At 40.8% G+C, this 11,725-nt stretch overlaps 1 non-coding gene across 1 annotated transcript; it reads right to left on the bottom strand.

Annotated features, from left to right (window-relative positions):
• Positions 1–318: 318 nt before the first annotated feature.
• LOC141715664 (small nucleolar RNA R71) lies at positions 319–425 on the bottom strand. The gene has a single exon (XR_012572417.1). It is a non-coding gene; the product is annotated as a small nucleolar RNA R71 (small nucleolar RNA).
• Between the last annotated feature and the right edge of the window lie 11,300 nt (positions 426–11,725).

Consider the following 11,725-nt stretch of genomic DNA (forward strand, 5'->3'; position numbering starts at 1 on the left):
AGCATCCTTCATCCGGCTATTCAAGCTAACACCTTTGAAATCAAGCCGGGCACTATTCAGATGGTGCAGAATTCTGTTTCTTTTGGAGGAGCGGCAACTGAAGACCCCAACATGCACATAAGGAATTTTGTCGAGATCTGCAGCACTTTTAAGTATAATGGCGTGACTGATGAGGCTATCAAGTTGAGGCTTTTTCCATTCTCACTGAGGGATAAGGCTAAAGACTGGTTACATTCTGAACCAGCTGGGTCCATCACTACGTGGCAAGATCTTGCGCAAAAGTTTCTGGTGAAGTTTTATCCAATGGCAAAGACTGCTGCTATGAGGAGTGCTCTTACTCAGTTTGCGCAGCAACCTACAGAATCTATGTGCGAGGCTTGGGAACGCTACAAGGAAATGTTGAGAAAATGTCCACATCATGGAATGCCAGATTGGATGGTGATCACTGGTTTCTATAATGGTTTGGGGGCCCAATCTCGGCCTATGCTCGATGCAGCAGCTGGAGGCGCCTTATGGGCTAAAAGCTATACTGAGGCGTATAATCTTATCGAGACGATGGCTGCAAATGAGCATCAAAACCCAACTCAGAGGATGACGTCAGGCAAGGTCGCAGGTATTCTGGAAGTTGATGCAGCCACCGCTATTGCAGCCCAGCTCCAAGCGCTATCAATAAAGGTTGATTCTTTGGCTACGTATGGAGTTAATTAAATAGCTATGGTTTGTGAGCTTTGTGCAGGTTCTCATGCTACGGATCAGTGTTCTCTTGTCAACGAATCTGTTTAGTATGTGAATAATTATCAGCGACAACAGCAGCCTGTGCCAGCGACCTATCATCCTAACAACAGAAATCATCCAAATTTCAGCTGGGGGAATAATCAGAATGCTATTCAACCAACATATCAGCAAGGAGTAAGTAAATAGTTTAACCCACCTGGATTCCAGCAAACACAACAGTATGCTACAAGGCAATCATATCCTCAACAGGGAAGTGCAGCTGCACCTACTAGTGCTGATTTTGAGGAACTTAAGCTGTTGTGCAAGAGTCAGGCGGTTTCTATCAAGACCTTGGAAAATCAAATCGGTCAATTAGCCAATACAGTGCTCAATCATCAACCTGGCACTCTTCCCAGTGACACGGAAGTACCAGGCAGGAAGGAAGCTAAAGAGCAAGTCAAGGCTATTACCTTAAGGTCTGGAAAAGTAGCTGATGCTGAAAAGGCAAAAGAAGTCGAAGCTGAAGTTAGAGATGAAGAATCTAAGCAAAAGGAGAAAGCGGCGGAACCAAGGAAGACTACTGTTGAACACACTCTGCCTGAGGCTAATACAGGGGAGAAACAGCTCTATCCTCCACCACCTTTTCCTAAGAGATTGCAGCAACAAAAGTTGGATAGACAGTTCGGGAAGTTTCTGGAGGTGTTCAAGAAACTTCGCATCAATATACCTTTTGCTGAGGCTCTGGAACAAATGCCTAGTTATGCGAAGTTTATGAAGACTATTCTTTCAAGGAAGGTGAAACTGGATGACCTTGAAACCGTTGCTCTCACGGAAGAATGTAGCGCTGTTCTGCAACAAAAGTTACCACCAAAACTGAAAGATCAAGGAAGCTTCACCATTCCTTGCACCATTGGCAATCTAACTTTTGACAAGTGCCTTTGTGATTTGGGAGCAAGCATTAATCTGATGCCGTTGTCGATCTTTAAAAAGCTGGATCTGCCTGATCCAAAACCCACATACATGTCGCTACAATTGGCGGACCGTTCCATTACTTACCCAAGGGGCATAGTTGAGGATGTGCTCATCAAAGTGGATAAGCTCTTCTTTCCTGCAGATTTTGTTATTCTGGATTTTGAGGAAGATAAGAAGATTCCCATAATCTTGGGGAGGCCTTTCTTGGCTACTGGCCGTACCTTGATAGATGTGCAAAAAGGGGAACTTACTATGCGGGTCCAAGATCAGGATGTGACCTTCAACGTATTCAAGGCAATGAAATTCCCTACAGAAGATGAGGAGTGCTTAAAAGTGGATGTGATTGATTCCGCAGTTACTTCGGAACTCGAGCATATGCTAATGTCTGATGTATTGGAAAAGGCCTTAGTGGGGGATTTTGACAGCGATGATGAAGATAGCAATGAGCAATTACAATATCTGAACGCTTCTCCATGGAAGCGAAAGCTCGACATACCATTTGAATCTCTTGGTACTTCTGACCTTAAGAATGCTGAAGGGAAGCTCAAACCATCAATAGAGGAATCACCTACCTTGGAGCTCAAACCATTACCTGAACACTTGAGGTATGCTTTTTTAGGTGATTCATCTACGTTACCTGTTATTATTTCAGCTGACCTTTCAGGTAGTGAGGAAGACAAGCTCTTAAGGATTTTGAGAGAATTCAAATCGGCTATAGGATGGACCATAGCAGACATCAAGGGGATAAGTCCTTCATATTGTATGCATAAAATTCTGTTAGAGGAAGGTAGTAAGCCAACTGTGGAACAGCAGCGAAGACTGAACCCGATCATGAAGGAGGTGGTGAAGAAAGAAATTCTGAAATGGCTAGATGCAGGCATCATTTATCCTATTTCTGACAGCTCGTGGGTGAGCCCCGTGCAATGTGTACCTAAGAAAGGAGGTATCACTGTGGTCGCAAATGAAAAGAATGAGCTCATCCCTACCCGAACAGTTACAGGATGGAGAGTATGCATGGATTATAGAAAATTGAACAAAGCCACAAGGAAGGATCACTTCCCTCTCCCATTCATTGATCAAATGCTTGACAGATTGGTGGGACATGAGTATTTTTGTCTTCTGGATGGTTATTCTGGGTATAATCAGATTTGTATTGCACCAGAGGATCAGGAAAAGACTACCTTCACTTGTCCATTTGGCACATTTGCTTTTCATAGAGTTTCGTTTGGGTTATGTGGCGCCCCGACCACCTTTCAGAGATGTATGATGGCTATATTCTCTGACATGATTGGAAATAACGTCGAAGTGTTCATGGATGACTTCTCCGTCTTTGGACACTCATATGATGAATGTTTGAATAATATGCGCGCCGTACTCAAAAGATGCGTGGAAACTAATTTGGTGCTTAATTGGGAGAAATGTCATTTTATGGTGCGTGAAGGCATTATCCTTGGGCATAAGGTCTCTAGCAAGGGTCTGGAGGTGGACAAGGCCAAGGTGGGAGTCATTGAAAATCTTCCCCCACCCAATTCTGTGAAAGGAATCCGTAGTTTTCTTGGTCATGCGGGTTTTTATCGGCGATTCATCAAGGACTTTTCAAAGATATCTAAGCCATTGTGTAATTTGCTTGAGAAAAATGTGCCTTTCAAATTTGATGATGAATGTTTGGCAGCATTCGAGACTCTCAAGAAAAGTTTGATCACTGCACCAGTTATTACAGCACCAGATTGGACATAACCGTTTGAGATGATGTGTGATGTGAGTGACTATGCGGTAGGTGCAGTTCTGGAATAGCGCAAGAAAAATCTCTTCCATGTGGTCTACTATGCGAGTAAGACTTTAAATGGGGCCCAATTGAACTACACCACTACTGAGAAGGAGCTTTTGGCTATAGTCTTTGGCTTTGAGAAATTTCGATCTTATCTGCTTGGTACGAAAGTAACAGTATTCACTGATCATGCAGCTATTCGCTATCTGGTTTCTAAGAAGGATTCGAAGCCGAGACTCATTCGTTGGGTGCTTTTACTTCAGGAATTTGAGTTAGAGATCAAAGATAGAAAAGGTACTGAGAATCAAGTAGCTGACCATCTCTCTAGGTTGGAGAATCCCGATTCTACTTCACAAGATAAGACGTTAATCAATGAATCTTTTCCGGATGAGCAGTTGTTTACAATTGAAGAGGAAGAACCATGGTTTGCAGATATTGTAAACTATCTTGTCAGCAATATAATGCCGCTTAATTTGACATCCGCTCAGAAGAAGAAGTTTCTGCATGAGGTGAAGTGGTATGTGTGGGATGAACCATATTTGTTTAGACAGGGAGCTGATCAGATCATCAGGAGATGTATCCCGTTCTGTGAGACGGAGGGGATATTACGAGACTGCCATTCCACGATTTATGGTGGACACTATGGAGGTGAGAAGACGGCAGCTCGTATTCTGCAAGCAGGTTTTTTCTGGCCTACTTTGTTCAAGGATGCTCATCAGTTTGTGTTAAGGTGTGATCGTTGCCAAAGAGTGGGAAATTTGTCAAGGAAGGATGAGATGCCATTAAATGTGATGCTTGAAGTCGAGGTCTTTGATGTATGGGGAATCGATTTCATGGGGCTATTATCTCGTCTTGCAATAATCAGTACATCTTGCTGGCAGTCGATTATGTCTCAAAATGGGTCGAAGTTAAAGCTTTACGGACAAATGATGCAAAGGCAGTGCTAAATTTTCTTCATAAGCAAATTTTCACAAGGTTTGGAACACCTCGGGTAATCATAAGTGATGAAGGATCACATTTTTGCAACCGTAAGTTCACTTCTATGATGCAGCGTTATAATGTGAATCATCGAGTAGCTACTGCCTATCATCCGCAAACAAATGGTCAAGCGGAAGTGTCTAACAGAGAGATAAAGCGCATTCTAGAGAAGGTTGTTTGTCCGTCAAGGAAGGATTGGTCTTTAAAGCTCGATGAAGCTGTTTGGGCTTACAGAACAGCATACAAAGCTCCACTTGGGATGTCACCGTTTCAGTTGGTGTACGGTAAGGGATGTCATCTACCGGCGGAGCTTGAGCATAAGGCCTACTGGGCATTGAAGAAATTGAACCTGGATTTAGATGCAGCTGGTAAGAAAAGAATGCTTCAGCTTAATGAACTTGATGAATTTCAACTTCAAGCGTACGAGAATAACAAGATGTATAAGGAAAAGGTGAAGAGGTGGCACGATAGGAAGCTACATCCTAAGTTATTTGTGCCAGGGCAACAAGTTCTTTTATTCAACTCTCGGCTCCGACTTTTTCCTGGGAAGTTGAAATCAAGGTGGTCTGGACCTTTTATTGTCAAAACTGTGTTTCCACATGGAGCGGTGGAAATTTTTGAGAATGATTCGGACCAAGCATTCAAAGTTAACGGTCAGTGGTTGAAGCACTACTATGGGGACATGGCAAACCGAGAGGTGGTTAGTGCCATTTTGTTGACTACTTGAGAAAGGTACGGAACGTCAAGCTAATGACGAAAAAGAAGCGCTGCGTGGGAGGCAACCCATGAATTGTTGTTACAGGAACCCTTAGAAGTTAATAACCTATCCAAAAACACAAAAAAATCAGAAAAAAAGGGGCTGAGAAAAATTTTTTCCAGAGACCCTCTGCGCGCCCGCGCAGCTATGCTAAGCGGCCGCGCAGCTTGCTGCGCGCCCGCACAGAAATGCTGAGCGGCCGCGCAGGGGTCGAGTTCCAGAAAATTTTTTACAGTTCAGAAAAAAAAAACAAAAACACAAAAACCCATCACAGCCCATAAACCCACGAATTCTTTTCCCATTACCCCATGATTTTATCCCTCAACCCCACTCCTAATCTAATTTAACCTACTCCACACCCTATATATACATACACCTATCCCACATATCTCCCACAAACTTCCTACACTTAAACCCTCTCATAAACATCAAAAATCAGTTCTTACACACTTTTATTCACAAATCAATGGCACCCAAGAGAGCACGCACTATTGACAGCAGCAGCACAGTTCCTAAAGCTGATTCTTCGAGGGGCACTGCTGCAAGGCCTCGGTTAACTGACAGAGCTGCGGAGGAGGAGTACACTAGGTTGTTGGGGAAGCCGATTCTGAAGGAGAGGGGGTTTTTACCATCAGGGAGGGATGGTGAGTTGTTGCCCATGATTGCAGAGAAGGGGTGGATAGCTTTTTGTGAGTCACCCGAAGCAGTACCGATGAGTGTTGTTCGCGAGTTCTACGCGAACACGAAGGCTGAAAAGAATGGGTTTTCTGTAGTTCGTGGGCTGACGGTTGATTATCATCCTACGGCGATTCGCCGTGTGATTGGACAGCGAGAGAGGAAGCCCGAGGAGGAGAACTGGAATGAAAAGACTGCTGAGGATTTTGACTTGGATTTGATTTGTACGACTCTCTGTCGACCGGGCACAGTTTGGAACCGCAGTCCAGCCAATAATGAGTATCGTCACTTTCCGGCGATTGCCATGAACAGGTATGCCCGTGCATGGAATGCATTTATATGTGCTAATATTTTGCCTTCTTCACATGCATACGAGGTCGCAGTTGAGAGAGCACAGTTGTTGTGGGGAATTCTGAATGAGGAATACTATGTGGACCTTGGTGAGTTTATCTACGAAGGAATTCTGAAGTTTTTAAGGGGAGCAAAGCATATGAACATCCCTTATGCATCCACGGTTATGAAGCTATGCCGAACAGTAGGAGTGAACTGGCCGGCTCATGAGCAGTTGCAGTTGCCAGCAGCTCCGATAGATTCTGGCACTCTGAATGGGATGCAGGAGTGGACCGGTGGTGAGCCTGAGGAGCATGGGCTGGGTTATCGTCTTCCAGGAGGACGTCCAGCACGAGGTGCTACTATGGCTAGGCCAAGGCGTGGTGAGGCTGGTTCTTCGAGAGCTCAGGAGAGTGCTGGGATGGGTGATGCCCAGTATAGGAGGCTTTCACGATGGATGGATGCCATGTATGAGACGCAGAGCAGGTTTGCTCAGGAGCTCACTCTTACGTTAGGGACTGCTTTTCGAGGCCTTGGAGCTGATATACAGTGGCCAGTTTTTGGTGAGGACTCTGCATACCCGCCGCCTGATACTCCACCCACTGAGGGTGATGATGATGATGACTCCGAGTAGGTATACCCTGTGTTCCTTTCTACTACCTTCACTGGGGACAGTGAAGATTTTAAGTTTGGGGGTGGTAGTTAAGGAATATTTTGTGTGTGTCATATAGCTGCATATTCATGATAGTTAGTTCATATAGTTGCATAATTTTTGCCATATAAGTTTTTTTTATATAGCTTTATTTGTTTGTCATATCATATAGCTCATGCATATACCATGATCCCTTTTGCAATGATTTATCGACTGAATTGTGATATTGATGCGAGTGTAGTGATAGCATTAAAGTGATATTAAGTTGTGTAGGTTGATATGCATGCTAGAAGCAATTGTATTTTCACTAAGTCTTAGAGAATGCTTAAGGGCTAGATTGTTGTTATGATCTGATTATTTTTGAGGATAATCTATTTATTATGCTTAGAATTTGATAATAGGTTCTTAGTGGTAAAGGCATGAAAAAGAAAAAAATGGAGTAAAAATGGAATTTGTAAAAATGGAATTTGTTGCTCGTGGTGGCTAGGCGTCAAATGGCTAGTAGCCGGCTCGCATGTTATGCGAGTAGTCTAGGGGTGAGCAAGATGGAGTGAAACGCACTTGCTCAGAAGAAAAAAAAAATTGCATAATTGATCAAGAGTGGGCTCTTTGGTATTCGAGTTATTAAGTTCTTAGGGGACTTTGTGCCTAGTGACCTAAGGCTCTTAGAGTCTGGGATCCGCTAACCTAACGCTCGTTACATGGATACCATTGTATAAGTCTTTTGTGGACCTCACTCATTGCACGGTCAAATAAGCATTTGAGTTGTAAATAAAAAGCACGATTCCGTAGTAAGCTCCAGAGTTCTTGTAGTGTTGTATATCACTTTGTGCCTAGAATTTTTATTCTTTGTATAATCGTAGGATTGCCTTGAGGATAGTCTAGTCATAGTAATTGGTCTAGTTCCGAAGCATATCTGTTAAGCATTTGCACACACCACGTTTCTGGCTGTATGTCCGTTTGCATGAGTTTATTGATCTTTAGTGTCTAACTGCGTTGAGATGTGACAATTTGGTTGGTTAATTGTAGTAAGGGGGATCGTTGCATTTTCATATAGATTGCATTCATGCATATTTTTATTTGTTTTGAGTCTGTGACGCTTGAGGACAAGCATCGATTTAAGTTTGGGGGTGTGATAAGTGGCATTTTATACCACTTAGAACGTCTTAAAATGGCTTAAATTGGTGTCTTGAAATCAAGTATTTTGTGTATTTGATGCGTTTTTCTAGTGTTTATGCATTTCAGGGTATTAGTTGCATTTCGGAGGAGGAATCATCAAGAATAAGCTTTGGCATGTGTTCACCATTGCGAGAGGAAGAGAACGGACAGATTACGGCGAAGAAACGGAGCAAACCTGGAATTTTTCCAGAAGGGTCCTGCGCGCCCGCGCAGCAATGCTGAGCGGCCGCGCAGCAGCCTTGCGCGCCCGCGCAGAAATGCTGAGCGGCCGCGCAGGGTCGGGGAAAAAGCTGAATTATTTTAGACTTCTACTTCTGTTTGGCTTCCAACTTCTATGTAATCTGAGTTTTATGGGACTATTATATAAGTAGATTTAAGACGTTTTCATAGAGAAAAAAAGAAGGAGATTATGTTTTAGATTGTGTTTTATGCAAGAAGCGAAGGAGATAAGGAAGAAGACCGATTTAGCACACTGCAGTGAAGAGGAAGCATATATTCTTGTGATTCTTGTTTCGTTGTAACGTTGGATGCTAGTTTTCTTGCTTTGACTTATTTACTCTTGTGACGTACTCGGTTTTAATATAATTAGTTTAGTTATTATTTTCTTGTGTTGTTTATCATGATTTCATATGAACCCATGATGGCGATAAGTTCTATTATGGGCTAATCGTGATCATGGGGTTGCAACGGATTTATTATGGAATTCTTTAGTTAATTGTTTAATACTTTAGTGTGTGATGATTGCATGATATCTAGTATTGGTTGTGCGTATTCGTCTTATGTGCGTCGCGAACATATAAGATAGGGTGTTAATCTCTTGTGAAGCGACGGTGGATCTTGAGGTTTAGAACTTGCCATGCTAGCATAGGTTCATGTACGTTGTGCATGATTAGTGGGTAACTCTAACAGTTTTATTTGCCCTATGTAATCAAAAGGAATAACTTGTGCTTAAATCGTTGTGTTGTCAATTTCTGTAGACATATAGGAACTCAACATAATTGATGACTATTCAACTTCTATCTTAATTGTGGATGCTTGGTAGAATGGTATTAGTACAATGAAAGTTGGCTTTTATCAGTTTCGTGTTATTCGATTAATATCATCACTGTCACATGCTAAAGGTAATAACAATGGCTATAGAAGGAAGTAATAATGAAGTTGTGATCTCATGAGTGTTTTATTATTGATAAATTGAAGTGTTAGTTAAGTGGTTAATTAAGTAGTTAATTATAATTAATATTTAATCAATAATTTTAAGTGTTATCTTAACATTGAGAAGTAATCATACATTGGTGAGTGAGTTTAATTAGACAATAACTTAGTCTGAGTCTCTGAGGGAACGAACTAGAAAGTATTCTATATTACTTGCGAACGCGTATACTTGTATGAATATTAGTGCATGTTTTCGCCCTAACAGTTACTCATATGCAGATTGTGCAGGGTGCAAAATTGACAGGAAAAGCACAAGTGGAAGCTGCCAATTTCTTGGAGGCAGATTAGTTTTTTGGTTTAGCAAGAAACAAAAGTCAATTTCCACATCAACTGCAGAGGCAGAGTATATTGCTGCAGGAAGTTGTTGTGCACAAATTCTTTGAATGAAGAATCAGTTACTGGATTATGGGTTAACATATTCTAAAATACCCATTTACTGTGATAATCAAAGTGCTATTGCTATGACAGGTAATCCAGTTCAGCACTCAATGACAAAGCATATCAGCATTAGGTACCACTTCATAAGGGAACATGTGATGGAAGGTACAGTGGAATTGCATTTTGTTCCAACAGATCAACAACTAGCAGATATCTTCACAGAACCACTATGTGAAGCTACTTTTACAAGATTGGTAAATGAACTTGGAATGGTTTCAGGTTCTTTCTCTAAATCTATTTAGTTTATGTTCTGATACATCAGACCTTATAATCAGTATTTACAGATATTACTATCTTTATGTAATATGTGCTTAAATTGAAATTTACCTAAGTACTGATTGTTGTATAATGTGAATTTCTAAACTCAGATTGTGATATGAATGTTTCTGTGACTATTCAATCCAATGAGGATAACTGTGCTAGATGCTGACCTAGTAGTCTCTAATATACTAAAGATCCCATGTTTGAAGTAATTGTTTATGTGGAAATCTTTTAACACAAGCAAATTCTGATATTGAGCTTGGTTAGGTTTACTTTGTGTATCTTATTACTAAGTCAAAAACTAGAATAGTGCTTTTTATCTGTTAAGTTCTTATGTTGGTAAATCTTATGAATGTACTAAGTGCTGATAAGCCTCACTTATCAAAAGAAAAAGTAAAGAAAATAAATAAATATCAGGTACTCCTTTGAGATCTAGAGAAAAATATATGTGGAAGGGAAGAACCAAGTGCATTGCTGGTATTAAGTAATATGCATTAGAAAAGCAAAATAAAATTTTCTTGGTGATTTTTCACATTCTCTGATTACTGGAGAAATACTCTGATAATAGTATAAATTCTGATAAGTAGTTGTGACTCACTTACACTGAGGAGCTCCTGTGAAAAAGAATATCAAAAGATGCATACATAAAATGAGCATAAAACAGTTGAGGTGGACTCATGCATGAACTCATTCTATATTAGACTTCAGACTAATGACAGATTTTGAGCAAAGTTCTTAGATATGCCTTATTTCTAAGATGTACTGAAGTGAATCAGACTTTACTCTTTGTCTGATATTTAGCTTAAAGCACACACTTACACTCTATATGAATGATGAAAATTAATGTGGTGATCAATGTTGTTTTAGATGAACAGTTTGAGTGTCAGTTGCATAAATTCTGAGGACAAGTTCTGATGGAAGTTCTGATGATTAAGTTCTGCGGAAACCGTATCAGTATTTGTGTGAAGAATTACAGAAATAAACATTCACTTTTTGAGTACAGAAGCCATACTCTGATGACCTTTAAATTCTGATAATAATTAAGTTCTGATGCTTACGTGGCAGTATTTATTTTCTTGACTTATTTTTGGTCAATACTTGAACGGTTCTATTTTAAAAAGAATAATGGTTTAAGTGAGATAAAGACAGTCATAATCATTTGTTTAGTGGGAACAATTGTTTTTTTGAAAAACTGCATGTGGATAGTAATCATTACTTATTTCTAGTGCCCATTAACTATTGTCTTAACTACTGAATGGCTGACAGGTGTAAAGTCTGTTCCAATTCTTCTTAACTGTTGTCAAGTGGCGTGTATAAGTAAAAGAGAGAAAAGATTTTAAATCTTTTATCTACTTTTGTATTCTATACTCTCTCTCTTTTCTCTTATTCTCTCTATATTCTCAGGTGAAGCCTTCTTCTTCTAGAGCAAAAATGACTAAGACAGTACCTCAGGCACAGCAGAAAAGAAGGAAGATGATTTTAAGAGATGAGTCTGATGATGAGGTACAGGTTCAACCATCCAAACTTGTTGCTGAAGTAGATGAGAAGGTCTCTTCTCAGACAACTCAAGAAACTGGGAGTTCTAGGCCCCTAAAAAGGCTTAGAAAGCTAAACTCTAATGATCAAGCCCAGAGTCTCTCCACCAGCTAAGAGACTTAAAAAGCAAAGAGCAAGGAGGGCTGTAGAAGAATCAACCTCTGAAGAAGGAATGGAAGCAGCAGCTGTGGAAGGGGGTCAGGATTCTCTGATCCCACAAGAACCTACTGTAGTTGAATCTCTTCCAAGTGTT

The sequence above is a fragment of the Apium graveolens genome, chromosome 3 (genome assembly GCF_009905375.1).
Source record: "Apium graveolens cultivar Ventura chromosome 3, ASM990537v1, whole genome shotgun sequence".
Classification (NCBI taxonomy): domain Eukaryota; kingdom Viridiplantae; phylum Streptophyta; class Magnoliopsida; order Apiales; family Apiaceae; genus Apium; species Apium graveolens.